Source organism: Tursiops truncatus, chromosome 20 (genome assembly GCF_011762595.2).
Source record: "Tursiops truncatus isolate mTurTru1 chromosome 20, mTurTru1.mat.Y, whole genome shotgun sequence".
Lineage (NCBI taxonomy): Eukaryota > Metazoa > Chordata > Mammalia > Artiodactyla > Delphinidae > Tursiops > Tursiops truncatus.
Window position 1 is genome coordinate 24,097,959 of NC_047053.1, and position 16,162 is coordinate 24,114,120.

Here is a 16,162-nt window from a genome sequence, read left to right on the forward strand (position 1 = left end):
ACAGAGGCAAAAGAATAGGGATGAAACCTGCATCTCTGGGAGGGAGCTGTGAAGGAGGAAAACTTTCCACACACTAAGAAGCCCCTTCACTGGAGGAGATGGGGTGTGGAGGGGGTGGGGAAACTTCAGAGTCATGGAGGAGAGTGCAGCAAGAGGGGTGCAGAGGTCAAAGTGGAGAGATTCCCACACAGAGGAGTGGTGCTGACGAGCACTCACCAGTCTGACAGGCTTGTCTGCTCACCCACCTGGGCAGGTGGGGGCTGGTAGCTGAGGCTTGTTCTTTAGAGGTCAGACCCCAGGGAGAGGATTGGGGGTGGCTATGTGAACACAGCTCGAAGGGAGTTAGTGCACCACAGCGACCTGGGAGGGATTCTGGGAAAATGTCTCGAACTGTCTAACAGGAAAGAGACCATTGTTTTGGGGTGTGTGAGGAGAGAGGATTCCTTCCTGGTCTGCCCACAGAAGGCAGAGCACCACTTAACTGAGCTCCAGAGATGGGGGTGAGCCATGGCTATCAGCTTGGATACCAGAGACAGGCATGAAATGCTAATGCTGCTGCTGAAGCCACCAAGAAGCCTGTGTGCAAGCACAGGTCACTGTCCACACCTGCCCTCCAGGGAGCCTGTGCAGCCCACCACTGCCAGGGTCCTGTGATTCAGGGACAACTTCCCCAGGAGAATACACGGCATGCCTCAGGCTGTTACAACATCATGCTGGCCTCTGCTGCCACAGGCTCACCCCACATTCCAATTATAACTACTGTACCCCTCCCTACCCCCAGCCAGAGTGAGTCAGAACCCCTTAATCAACTACTACTTTAACTCCCTCGTGTTTGGGTGGGGAACAGATGCCTGAGGGTGACCTACATGCAGAAGTGGGGCCAAAACCAAAGCTGAAGCCCAGGAGCTGTGTGAACAAAGAAGAGAAAAAGAAATTTCTCTGTGCAGCCACAGGAGCAGTGAATTAAATCCCCACAATCAACTTGATGTACCCTGCATCTGTGGAATACCTGAAGAGACAATGAATCATCCCAAAATTGAGGCAGTGGATTTTGGGAGCACCTGTAGACTTGGGGTTTGCTGTCTGTGACTGATTTTTTTCTGAATTTTTATGTTTATCTTAGTATAGTTTTTAGCACTTATTATCATTGGTGGGTTTGTTTACTGGTTTGGTTGCTGTCTTTTTTTGTTATTATTATTACTTTTAATATTTTTATTTTTAAAATATTTTATATTTTAACAATTTTTAAAATTTTACTTTATTTATCTGACTTAATTGATATTTATTGGACAGTCCATCCAAAAATAACAGAATACATTTTCTTCTCAAGTGCTCATGGAACATTCTCCAGAATAGATCATATCTTGGGTCACAAATCAAGCCTCAATAAATTTAAGAAAATTGAAATTGTATCAACTATCTTTTCCAACCACAGTGCTATGAGACTAGATACCAATTACAGGACAAAAAAAAACTGTAAAAAATACAAACACAAGGAGGGTAAGCAATACATTTACTAAATAACAAAGAGACACTGAAGAAATCAAAGAGGAGATCAAAAAATGCCTAAAAATAAATGAAAATGAAAACATGATGACCCAAAACCTATGGGATGGAGAAAAAGCAGTTCTAAGAGGGAAGTTTACAGCAATACAATTGTACCTCAAGAAACAAGAAAAATCTCAAATAAACAACCTAACCTTATACCTAAAGCAATTAGAGAAAGAAGAACAGAAAACCCCAAAATTAGCAGAAGGAAAGAAATCATAAAGGTAAGATCAGAAATAAATGAAAAAGAAATGAAGGAAACAATAGCAAAGGTCAATAAAACTAAAAGCTTGTTCTTTGAGAAGATAAACAAAATTGATAAACCATTAGACAGGCTCATCAAGAAGAAAAGGGAGAACACACAAATCAACAGAATTAGAAATGAAAAAGAAGTAACAACTGACACTGCACAAATACAAAGAATCATGAGACATTACTACAAGCAACTTTATGCCAATAAAATGGACAACTTGGAAGAAATGACAAATTCTTAGAAAAACACAACCATCCGAGACTGAACTAGGAAGAAATAGAAAATATAAACAGATGAATCACAAGCACTGAAGTTTATTAAAAATCTTCCAACAAACAAAAGCCCAGGACCAGATGGTTTCACAGGCAAACTCTATCAAATATTTTGAGAAGAACTAACACCTATCCTTCTCAAACTCTTCCAAAATCTAGCAGAGTGAGGAACACTCCCAAACTCATTCTACAAGACCACCATCAGACTGATACAAAAACCAGACAAAGATGTCCCCAAAATGAAAACTACAGGCCAATATCACTGATGAACATAGATGCAAAAATCCTCAACAAAATACTAGCAAGCAGAATCCAACAGCACATTAAAAGGATCATATATAGATCAAGTGGGGTTTATCTCAGGAATGAAAGGATTCTTCAATATACACAAAACAATGTGATACACCATATTAACAAATTGAAGGATAAATATCATATGATAGTCCCAATATACTTAGAAAAATCTTTTGACAAAATTCAACACCGATTTATGATAAAAACTCTCCAGAAAGTAGGCATAGAGGGAACCTACCTCAACATAATAAAGGCCATATATGACAAACCTACAGCCAACATCATTCTCAGTGGTGAAAAACTGAAACCATTTCCTCTTAGATCAGGAACAAGACAGAGTTGTCCACTCTCACTGCTATTATTCAACATAGCTTTGGAAGTTTTAGCCACAACAATCAGAGAAGAAAAAGAAATAAAAGGAATCTAAATTGTAAAAGAAGAAGTAAAACTGTCACTCTTTGCAGATGACATGATACTATACATAGAGAATCCTAAAGATGCCTCCAGAAAACTACTAGAGCTAATCAATGAATTTGGTAAAGTAGCAGGATACAAAATGAATGCACAGAAACAGAAAAATCTCTTGCATTACTATACACAAATGATGAAAATATGAAAGAGAAATTAAGGAAACACTCTCATTTACCATTGCAACAAAAATAATAAAATACTTAGGAATAAACCTACCTAGGGAGACAAAAGCCCTGTATGCAGAAAACTATAAGACACCGATGAAAGAAATTAAAGATGAGACCAACAGATGGAGAGATATACCATGTTCTTGGATTGGAAGAATCAACATTGTGAAAATGACTATACTACCTGAAGCAATTTACAGATTCAATGCAATCCTTTTCAAACTACCAATGGCATTTTTCACAGAACTAGAACAAAAAATTTCACAATTTGTATGGAAACACCAAAGACCCCAAATAGCCAAAGCAACCTTGAGAAAGAAAAATGGAGCTGGAGGAATCAGGCTCCCTGACTGCAGACTATACTACAAAGCTATAGTAATCAGGATAGTATGGTACTGATATATAAACAAAAATATAGATCAATGGAACAGGATAGAAAGTCCAGAGAAAAACCCATGCACATATGGTCACCTTATCTTTGATAAAGGAGGCAAGAATATACAGTGGAGAGAAGAGAGCCTCTTCAATAAGTGGTGCTGGGAACACTGGACAGGTACATGTAAAAGTATGAAATTAGAACACTTCTTAACACCATACACAAAAATAAACTCAAAATGGGTTAAAGACCTAAATGTAAGGCCAGACACTATAAAACTCTTAGAGGAAAACATAGGAAGAACACTCTTTGACATAAATTACAGCAAGATCCTTTTTGACCCACCTCTTAGAGAAATGGAAATAAAAACAAAAATAAACAGATGGGACCTAATGAATCTTAAAAGCTTTTGCACAGCAAAGGAAACCATAAACAGGACGAAAAGACAACTCTCAGAATGGGAGAAAGTATTTGCAAACAAAGCAACTGACAAAGGATTAATCTCCAAAATATACAAGCAGCTCATGCAGCTCAATATCAAAAAAACAACCTAATCCAAAAATGTGCAGAAAACCTAAATAGACATTTCTCCAAAGAAGATATACAGATTGCCAACAAACACATGAAATGATGCTCAATGTCACTAATCATTAGAGAAATTCAAATCAAAACTACAATGAAGTATCACCTCAGACTGTTCAGAATGGCCATCATCAGAAAATCTACAAACAATAAATCCTGGTGAAAAGGGAACCCTCTTGCACTGTTGGTGGGAATGTAATTTGATACAGCCACTGTGGAGAACACTATTGAGGTTCCTTAAAAAACTGAAAATAGAGCTACCTTATGTCTCAGCAATCCCACTACTGGTCATATACCCTGAGAAAACTATAATTCAAAAAGTTTCATGTACCCCAATGTTCATTGCAGCACCATTTACAATAGCCAGGGCATGGAAGCAACCTAAGTGTCTATTGACAGATGAATGGATAAAGAAGATGTGGCACATATATACAGTGGAATATTACTCACTGTAAAAAAGAGATGAAATTGAGTTATTTGTAGTGAAGTGGATGGACCTAGAGTGTGTCATACAGAGTGAAGTAAATCAGAAAGAGAAAAACAAATACCATATGTTAGCACATATATATGGAATCTGAAAAAAAAAAAGGTTCTGTTGAACATAGGAGCACGACAGGAATAAAGATGCAGATGTAGAGAATGGACTTGAGGACATGGAGATGGGGAAGGGTTAGCTGAGATGAAGTGAGAGAGTAGCATTGACATATATACACTATCAAATGTAAAATAGATATCTAGTGGGAAGAAGCTGCATAGCACAGGGAGATCTGCTCAGTGCTTTGTGACCACCTACAGGGATGGGATATGGAATGTGGGAGGGAGGCTCAAGAGGGAGGGGATATGGTGATATATGTATACATATAGCTGATTCACTTTGTTATACAGCAGAAACTAACACAACACTGTAAAGCAATTATACTCCAATAAAGATGTTAAAAAATAGTAAAATAAAATACAAAATTTTTTTCCTTGTGAAAATAAATAAATAAAAGGTTGGATTTTACTAAAACTTTCTTACAATCAGTGAAATTTCTACACCTGGGGTTCAGCAAATTATTCTAAATGTAATTGAAGACTTTCACTTAGACTTAACTTCTTTTGATTTGACCCAACTGAGGCTCCATTTGAAAGCCTTTGAGTCTTGTTTCCTATTTTTCTCGACACGTTCCAGGAAGCAGTGATAGTTTTCTTGCTGTATCTCCAGTGCTGAGACAGTTCTAGACTTATACTAGGTGCACAGTAAATGCCCATTAAATACTGAATGAAATAAATGGGCATTGCTGTCAAGTGCATTTAACATGTATCTACCAATTCTCCTCTAGTGTGGATTTACCAATTGCTGGGAAGGTTCTGAGATATTTTGATTTCAATAAGTTTAGGTACTGGGAACAAGCAGGAATTGTCTCTGAAAAGAATGAGCTACAACTGTTTGCAGAGAAAACTTTCCTAAATCAGGTGTGGCAAGCTGACCTATGAAGTGAATCTAGTGTCTAACCCTTAGCCTTGAGATCATTTTAGTGACTGAGTTTCAAGGTGGAGTATTGACTGTGAACTTCCTAAGGTCCTGAAAGGAATAGAACTCAAGAGTCGAGGCTTTGAGTGAAGTAGGGACTTAAACACTAGTGGTTCCTCCAACTGCCCCTAAAAATTTTGTCAAACTGCCAACAAGAAATAAGGAAGGAATGGAGAATATGACTATTTGTAGACCAGGTGTTGAACGATGTAGTAGCTCTTCTGCAAGTTTTAGGAATGGCTTTAAGGTGGAAGGAGGTGTCTAGGGATGTCATTAAGCCAAGGGGGACTGTATTAAATAAAACAATGTTAGATGATCAAAAAAAATAATAATAACTGAGGGAAAGAATCCACACCAAAAGAGCTTTAAATCTTTATCTCAGAGAAAGATTGTGTCACTTATAATCTCTTCCTTTTTCTTCCTGTTATTTTAGTAGAAGAGATATTTTGGGTCTTTAACCAGTTTATGCATCCTTGTATTATATAGTCCAGTTTTTCCAAAATGTTTAACTGCCACTCACAATAAGAAACACATTTTATCTATATTCATAAACACATCTATGTGTGTTTATGCATATATGTATGTACTTTACTGTATGAAACATATTTCTATGTGAAACAAAAGCTTCAAGAAGCAATACTTACATTTCTATGTGTGCTGCACTCTTATATTTCTACTCTATTATTTTTCAATTAAAAAAGCGTTGGTGTTATCTCATTAATTTCATGACCTACTACCAGATTACAGACTATAGTTTGCAAAACACTTGTTAGTTGACATAAATATAAATCTATCTTATTAAAGCAAATTATATATCTATATATATGATTGACCTTTGAACAATGCAGGGGGTTAGAGGCACCAACCCTCTTTGTGGTCAAAATCTGCATATAACTGTACTGTGTATGTGTATGTATGTGCATAAATAAATAAACAAATATTATATATATATATATACATATATATATATACACATGTTTACTATATACTATTTTTTTATTGGATTGCCCTACTCTTGTTTCTAAAATTTTAACTATACTAGTGAAATAAGTACATCCAATTTAGATTCAAAATATTTTTCTTTGCTTTAATTCAAAACTTTATGCAAACAATGAAAAAATTAGATAAGAATGGTTGAGCTCAGAGTTGAGATGAAAATAAAGTACAGCTTACTCCAAAATTGATATTCATATAAACGTATGGAGCTACCTATATGTAAGATATCTTTTCAATTCTTCCTCAGTGATAACCTGTTAAAAAAAACAAAACAGAACAAAAAAAACCCTTAGTCTGTTATATTAAAAAAATTGTCTTTCCACAAAGAAGATTCTCAATAAATGCTAGATGCTATCTACTCTTCATTCTGTGTTGGTTATTTTAAGCCCACCTTTATGGGTACCTGAAGATGACATCAGCTGAGATGAGGCACTGAGATTTTTTTTTTCATGTGATTACTCTGGTTGTGCCTAAATAATAGTGGAAACTTTTTGCTAAAATTTTAAGTTATCTTGAGTTTTTAGTGGTTTTTGTGATAAATTCAGACAATAAACTACAGGCAATTGCCTTACTCCTCCTTTTTCACATTTCTTTACCCTTACTGTGCTTGCAGGTCAAGCAGAAAAGTATTGTTTTTGGCTACGGTTTTACCTATTATCAGAAAATAGTGGATATTATCAATGACAAACATGTAGCAAGAATTGAAAGGGTCTTCCTGTCTGGGAAGAGGAATGTTAGAAAATCTACCTAGCTGTGACTGAATCTATGCATCATATCATATTCTTGCAATAAATAACTTTTAACTTAAATGTAATATTTAAAATGCCTTGTTCTATAACTTAGTGTTTAAATTATTACTTTTGTTTATGACACATTCACAAAGAAGAAAATTAAACTCACATAGTTTGAAGATAAGGGAATAAGTCAAATCCTAAAACCAGAACCTAGTTCCCTAGCAGCCTATAGGAGTTCTGAGAGGACACTCAGGTTTTTTAACAGAACTCTTTATGGGCAATTGGAGAAGGACCTGAATGACATTAGCAGAATTGTATTTCAGAAAGATCACTCTGATTGCAGTCATAATATCCAAGGTCAAAAACAAGAAGAGAAACAACCTCAATCCCTTTTTATCTCCTTGTTAATAGCTTCTAAAGCAGAGGAAATGTAGGATAATCAGATGCAATACAGAACAATGTAGGGACATATAAAGAAGGACCAAGTGTTCATCTGTGAACAGAGATGGTCAAGGAGCACTCAGTTTTATTGAGAACTGACCATTTGGTGCATGGCTGAGGCATCTGGAGGCAAAGCCTCCAGGTTAGATAACGTGTGGGTGCTTATTCTTTGGAGAGTCACTCAGGAGAGTGAGCAAGCTGCTTCACTTTATTCTGCTTTTTCTAATAATTCTCCCTGAATGTATGAATATCAAGTATTATTAGCATACACAATTAAACAAAATAACTTAGTAGAAGAATTAGAAAAATAATTTTCTAGTTATAACTGGATTCTGTACTCATACATCAAAACTGTAATAAGGTACACAAACATTTGAATGCTGAGCTATTTGTTTGACGGTTTTATATTCATCTTCTCTCGGTACTAAAATATCTTTAAAAAATCTGATACATTGAAAGATACTGCATGTTCCACATATACACTTACCTGAAAATATCTAGGTGAATCAACTGACCTGGAGTGTTTTCAAATGGAATGTTTTCAAAGTTGAAGAAAAATCCAGTTAAATCTGGTTGCTTCATTCATTGGGGAGCCAAGTGTCTAAGCAACATGCCACAGAATCACAAACACCTCCAAACAGCCTTTACTGTTCAGATTAGGATTTAAGACCCACAGGACACCTTTGGAACATCCTCCCATGTGAAGATATTCACAAGAAACCTACCAGCCCTTTAAGGTGTTCTCTTTCTACAATTTCTTCATCAGTGTTTTTTTACATGTACATTTTTATACACTCTGACTAGATGAGCTGATACTGCCTTAGATTTTATCAATTAAAAAAAAAAGTCACTTGGAAAAGTTATCCTTTCTTTCCTCATGAGAGACATTTTCTATTTATTCATTCATTCAACATACATTCATTGTGGTTTACTAATCTAATTCAGTAATTTAATAAGCTTTTGCTGTTCATCCACCTGCATGTCTTTCCTATGTTAGCCCCTGAGAATTCAGAAAGAAAAGGCACAATCTCACCTCTGGTAGTCCCTATTCTAGGGAATAAAGAGAATAGTAATCTGATAGAGTGCCATTACTTCTGCAGTGTTGGCATAAAAGGTTTGAGTAGAACCCAGAGAGCTAGAAGCCTGATGATTGTAATCCCCTGATGAAACAGCCCATTACATCGGATGACCTAATTTGCAGTCCACTCAGGCAGACTGCTTAAAGCCTAAGAGAATGGCAGAATCTGGCTCAAGAATTTGATGTTGAATTCCAAAAGGGCTTAGCAGCTCAACATTGTTACGGATAGATTTTCATTTCAAGGTTTAGACCATCTGTCCACTTATTTCTCAATGAACATTTCACTTCATGGAAACAACTCTTTATTTTTTAAATTATATTCTACCTATAAAATGACACCCATATCAAATCAAATACAGAGTCAACTTCAGAAATGTAGAAAATATAAGCTTGTGATTTAATAATAGCATTGTGGAAATATTTTGACAACTAACTCAAAGGTGATTTTCTTATAATGATAATATGAAATTGTGTATAATTTTAAAAAATAGGCAGTGTAAAATCCTCTTACGTTTGAAATAAAGGTGACAAGGTGAAAGTCAAATAACACACTTGAGTCTGAGACAGGTATATTTCCAGTAGTGGCCCCTGATGAGTGACTGACAAGCAGAGAGGAAGAAATAAATATGTATGTGAAGGATTTCAATTATTCATGTTTCTTAGGAGGAAGCTCAGTTTAACCTAATGGCATCTCATTTACTGTCTGTTACACTTGGACCAGGTAGTCTAGCAGGTCTAGAGAAGAGAGTGTCTTTTTCAAGAAAACCCCTTTGCCATACAGAATACAGGAAAGGACAGCTTCACAACAGTTCCTAGGAGGGAAGGAAAGGCTGAAAATTCCATATTGCTTTGAATATACAATAGTCAAGTGCATTTAAGTAACATATCTAAATTTATTATGATAAAACCATGAATTATGTTTGCTCCACATTTGCAATTATATGGTACAACAGATGGTGAAGATTTACAGAAACATTTACATTCTGGATAAGACAAGTTTAATAAATTCATTGATGGGAGTCTCTGGGGCTATGGGAAAATATTTACATGCCAAATAAGATGGTAGTTAGGTTTATAAGAAGGCACAGACCCAGAGAAGGAGATTTTTCACATTTCCGTTATCAAATCCTGAATGCCAAAGATTTTTTTGCAAAGGTTTTTATTGTTGTGAGACTCTAGATAGTTTCCAAATTTGTTTCACTGAAGCCCACATATTAAGCCAAGAGTAGACCTTCCAGAAAAGATGTCTATGGACAAAACTGCAGAACTTCTGTCTTTGAACATTCCCTAAACTCAGTAGCATCAGGTTATCTGAGGTTTGGCTTCTCTTTGAAATATAAGGAATGAAAAGCTTTTCAAATCAGAATCAGTCCCAATCTCAGCTCTCATGGCTTTTTCAGGCCACACAAACCATACACTTCACTTAGCAAGTCACTTGTTTATTCATTCATTCAAACAAACAAACACAAATTTATTAAACATTTCTTATTCCAATAGCATAATAGTAAATTTCATATTTTTTATATTGGGGAAAAAACGTTTATTCCCTAAACATTTTATTAACACAGTAAGAATCCAGAATCCTCTTTAGAATGGATTTAGCTTCACCAGTAAAATTATCTCTTGATTTACCTATGACTGAATTTTCTCATTTGCTGTGAAAAGCACAGTAATCAGATTACTAAAATATATTTTAAACAGTCAGTAAAATTTCATTAAAGCAAACAAATAAAAACATTACAGTTTTAAAGAAAAATGTTAAGTTAATCTTGCTTGTAAGAGTAGTTTTAATGCTGTACAACAAATCCTAAAATTTCTGTAAGAACCATTTCATAAAACTATACATCAAACCAGGACTACATGATGCCTTTTTAAGTGAATTGTGTGGGTCAAAATTCTAACCTCCTAGCTTCCTAATTTAAATGGTTTGATAATGCCGAGAACCACCCAGCTAGCAAAGGATGGGAATTAGATGGCCCTCCAGCTCTGTCTGAGCTGTTTCTCTTTAAGTTTCTCTCTAAGCATCTCTGCTATACTTTGCTAAACATACTGCCTCTCCTCGCTTTCTTATGGGTGGGCAGCACCTCATACAGAGTTATTTCATTTCAGTAATGGCACCAACAAAGGTTCAGCTGCTGTTAAGTTTCTGGAATATGTTTTAATTTTATTCCATTTTTAAATATTAATATCCTACTTATCTTAACCTCAGTGCTCTGGCTGAGACAAAACTTTGAAATTCTATTTTCCTTAGCATTGATCAGACTGCAGGATTGGCAACACCACACCACTGGCACTAGTATTTTAGTCTCTGATGCTCTCATGTGTGAGAGCAAATCTAATAGATTTTCCATCTGTTATTCTGTCATCTTATTTGTGTATAATTATATTACTTTATGTGGTAGTGGACTTGAGGCAGGAGACAGATGGGACCCCAGGGCAAACGGTTTGAGTTTGTTCCTTATGGACCAATATTGCGAGACTGGAATAACAGGACAATTGAGAGAGGAGTCTGGGCCCTGACCAGATAGAAGATGAGACCACATATTCCTCAGTCTTGAAGTCAGGAGACCTCCCTGACTACACATGCACAGAAAGGCTCCTTGGAGGTCAAAAGGGGAGTGATGCTAGTGGCCAAACCTTCCCATAGGCCTCTTTGGTGGAATCCATCTTGGCTAAGAGATGTGCACGCACACATGGAAAAATCCTGAGATACACCAAATGTGGACTCCAAACCAGGCAAATTAAAATGATTGGTCAAAGGGAGCACGGAAGAAATGGCCCATAAAAGTGACTCAAACTGCCACAAGGGCACAACTCTCACTCTGAGCCCGCCCATTGTCTATCCACACATATTATACTTCTTTTTGTTTTTCCTAATACTTTACTTGTTTCACTACTTTCTGTCTTTGTTGGAATTCTTTTCTGCAAAGCCATAGGGTCAGGGCCTTGTCACTGACCACTGGTCTAGTGGCTAGGATTCGGTGCTCTCACGGCCACAACCAGACCTCAGTCACTGGCCAGGAACTGAAACCCTGCTTCAAGCCACTGCAGGCCGAGGCCACCTGAGATCAGACTGAGTCATTGAAGACAGAGTCTCCAGCTACACCCTGAAGGGTAATTTAGTTAGAAACCTGCCCCATTCAATATCTCATACATTGTGTGTTTACTTCAGCAGTAACTAAAAACAATAAGATTCCTAATATTAAGACTATATAAAGCACACAAGCTTCAAAGCAATTTTAATATGTAAAATACTCCAAATATTATACTGCAATACTGTTGTTTGAGTTTTATAATTTTTTTTTTTTTTTTTTTTTTTTTTTTTTTTTGCGGTACACGGGCCTCTCACTGTTGTGGCCTCTCCCGTTGCAGAGAACAGGTTCTGGAAGCACAGGCTCAGCGGCCATGGCTCACAGGCCCAGCCGCTCCGCGGCATGTGGGATCTTCCCGGACCGGGGCACGAACCCGCGTCCTCTGCATCGGCAGGCGGACTCTCAACCACTGCGCCACCAGGGAAGCCCTATAAACTATTTTTATTAAGGAAAACAAAAAATGGAATGGAAGACCTAACTTGGTAACTAAAACAAATATATACGCTTTCAAATAAAAAGAAAAGTAAAAATGTGTACAGTAAAAATCTATTAAATAAAAACCTGTTGACATTTTCAGAAAAAAAAATTATCATAAATTAGATGAGATTCAGCTCTATCTTGAGAACACAGATAGAGCTGTTGGAATACTGATAGAGCTGTTGGAACACAGATAGAGCTGTTGGAACACAGATAGAGCTGTCGGAACACAGATAGAGCTGTTGGATAATCCTGTTGGAATGTGGTATAAGTAACAAGTTAACACTTAATCCACATTTGCTTTCAAAAGACAAAAATAAATTTGTATATGTCATAGCTAAATATAAAACACATTTAAAATAAACAGTACATAGAAGAAGAGCTATAACATTGACTACATTTTCTGAATATAAAAAATCCAAAAATCTAGGAAATGAAAAATAACCAATTGTCATTAAATCAAATTAGAAAAGAATAATACATTAATAAAGGCACCAGGCAGAAACTATTGTACACATACTTTCTTTCAAATTTTTAAGGGACAGAAAATTCCCATGCTACTTAAACTGTTCCAGAATATTTAAAAATGAAAATCTTTCTAATTCATCTTACTGAGAGCATATAACCTCAACATTAACAAGAAAATTACAAAGGCAGTACAAAATAAAGAAAATTATAAAACAATATAATTTACAAATACAGATGCAAAAATGTTAGCATCCAAAATTCAAAAAACCAAAACCAAGCAAAATAGACCCAGAAATAAAATAAAACAGTATGACCAAGTGAGGTTAATTCCAAGAATGTAGGTGTAGTTTAAAATTTGAAAATAGTACATTATATCAATATATGGATGGTAAATGTTATCTTGCAAAGGCTGTAGTAGTATTATATAAAACTAATGTAAACTGCTTCTGATAATAACTCTCAGAATGAGAAAAACAAAGATATCTTCATAACAAAGGAAACATATATATCTTAAGACTATAGCCAATATTTAAATGTGAAAAGAGGGAAACAAACTCAATTTTCTTGTTAATTATATTTTCATTTTCAAAATATAGTTAGTTTTCATTAAAAATGGTGATATTTGTGTTTACATGCAATGGGTTTATCATTATTTTTAAAATAATATATATTTTAAAGATCTCAGCTTTCATTACTATTATGATAGATATTGATGCTTGTAACTCACTACTGTATCTTGGATATATGCCTAGAGGTGGAATTTTGGGGTTACAGGAGAGGTGTCTATTTAATTGTATAAGAAACTACTAAACAGTTTTCTAAAGTGGTTTACCATTTTATAGCAACAGTCCATGAAAATCCTTCTGCTTCACATCCTGGGCAACATTTTGGTGGTTTCATAATAATATTATACTTGGTTTTCATTTGCATATCCCAGATATATAATAACACTGAGCACTTTTTTATATACTTATTGACTATTTGGATATCTTCTTTGGTGAACTCTCTTCAGGATGTTTGCCATCTTTTTAAAATTTTGTTAGAGTTATGGAGCTTGCCTTTTCTTATTGACTTGCAGATGTTGTTGTATTCTGGATGCAAAAACAGAAATCCTTGAAACCAACAAGGAAACATCATACATACCATTAGAAACATGGTATTGTTTATGGGTTGCAAAAATGGCCCTAATTTTCCTTTTTCCAATGTACGGTATACACATCCTTTGTTATATAATTTTGCAGTGTTCTCCCATTCTGGACAGAGTCTCCACCATCCTGGCCTCCTGCTCTTGTTTCTGGGTCCAGCCATGTAACTTGCTTTGGTCAGTGGTATGATGTCAAACATAACATAACTAGAGCCTTGAAAAGTTCATACAAGCTTCTATTCTCTCTCTTGTTTTTCTGCTTTCGCCATGAAAAAAATGCCCAGAGAAGCCTTCTGGAGGATGAGGCATAAGGAGCAGAACTGAATTAACCTCATTATCACAGCCAATGGCAACCCTGAGCAGGTGACAGTCAACCAACCCTCCAACACTTGAGACAGCCCAGGCAAGATAAGCAATGCTTCCTCACAAATGCAGATGCCTGAGTAAACCTAGACTAGAAAGATCACCAGCCAGCCCAGAACTATGAGCTAAATAAATGATTATTCTTTTAAGCCACTGGGTTTGTGGTTGTTTGCTATGAAGCACAATTTTTACAGTAGATAACTGATACACATGCGCAAGCAATTAAATAAAAGGAATTAACACAAATAATGCAAAAGGTGTTAAAATTCATTAGCAATCAGAACAATTCAAATTCATTCAACAAGGAGATATCATTTCTCACTCATCAAGTTGGAAATCATTTTGTTTGACAATGCACAAAGTAGCCAGCTGTAGTGACCATAACAGTGGAACTGAAATGTGTTAAATCCTTCCTGAGGAAGGCATACAATATATATCAAAATTTAAAGCATGACCATTTGACACAGCAATTCCAATTGTCTAATAGCCTTAATTAAAGACTTGCAGAAGTTTTATATATATTTACAAAGATGTTTATAAAACAATGTTCATTAAAAAAAATTTTAACAAAACTAAATGCAAACAATATAAAGATCCTTTAATGTGGGAAGAGTTAGTTTATATTACTTCCATATTATAGAATGCTATGCAGCTGTTAAAAATAATGAAAATTATTTCTTGATAAAGAAATATATCTGAGAGTGCTATTAAATAAAAAGCAAGAAAGAAAACATTAATATAATATAATTTACATAAATATGTATTCGTGTATATATGTGTGAACATGTGTATTTACAGATGCTTAGAAAAACACTTATGATATACACCACATGTTAACTTTATGACTTTGGAAGAGGAAAGAAAATGGGGAGGAAGCAAGGCAAAACTATCATATTTTATCAAGATTTAGATATTTCTTGAACCGTTTTCAATGAGTATACTTACTTAATAATTGTGTAATGAATACATTCATAAATAAGAAGTATTAACTGTTTAAAAAAGTCAAAACTGTAAGAAGATCTAGGAGACAAATTTGTGAATATTTAGTATATTTTAGACTCTAGTAAGCTGTACAAAGGGGGGTAAAAAAAGGAAAGAAGTCATAAAAGAAAAATAATGATAAATCTTAATATGTAAACATTAAACACTTCTCCATGTCATAAAACAGTGAAAGAAAATTAAAAATTAATCAACAAAAATGTTTAAAAAGCATTGCCACAGACATAGAGTTAAAATCCTTCATACATACACAGATCTTACAAAACAAGAGAAAAAGACTAAAAAGTACTAAAAAAGTAGTAGGCACAGGATATTCTTTAATATCTCCACTTATAATGGAAAAATGTTTATATAACTGTTATTTCATTGGGGGAAAGAATGGTTCTCAAACTATAGAACATCTTATGTCATGTGGTTCTATTTCAATCTATTTTTAGTATCTCAAATGATAAGAACTTTCATTTTTTTAACTGCAAGTGTTTCCAGTGTTTTGTTTTATTTTGTTTGCCTTGTACTATCAAAAAACTATTCCTATTCTTCATCCTATATTTTTCCTTTTATTAACATCTTCCCCTGGCCCTTGAAAGGTAATTTCAAGAGCTCAAGGAAATCAACATTCTCTATATGCAGTACTGGTTTGTTTTCTTAAATAATTTTAAGCTTAATACTTTTTGCTGTTTTTTTAAGGTACTCCCTTTCATATCAGCTGATTTGTTCCTCTTTCTTCTGTGTGCTGCCTATAGAAATCCTACTTTAATTATACCACTGTTGAAACTTCAAAAGAAATCCACAGCACAATGGATTTGTTGTTCTTCAGTTTAATTCTACTTGCTAAAGGAATTTTTCTTTACTTATAGGTAAAGAAACCAAAATAGAGTTGAGTTTTATTGAAAC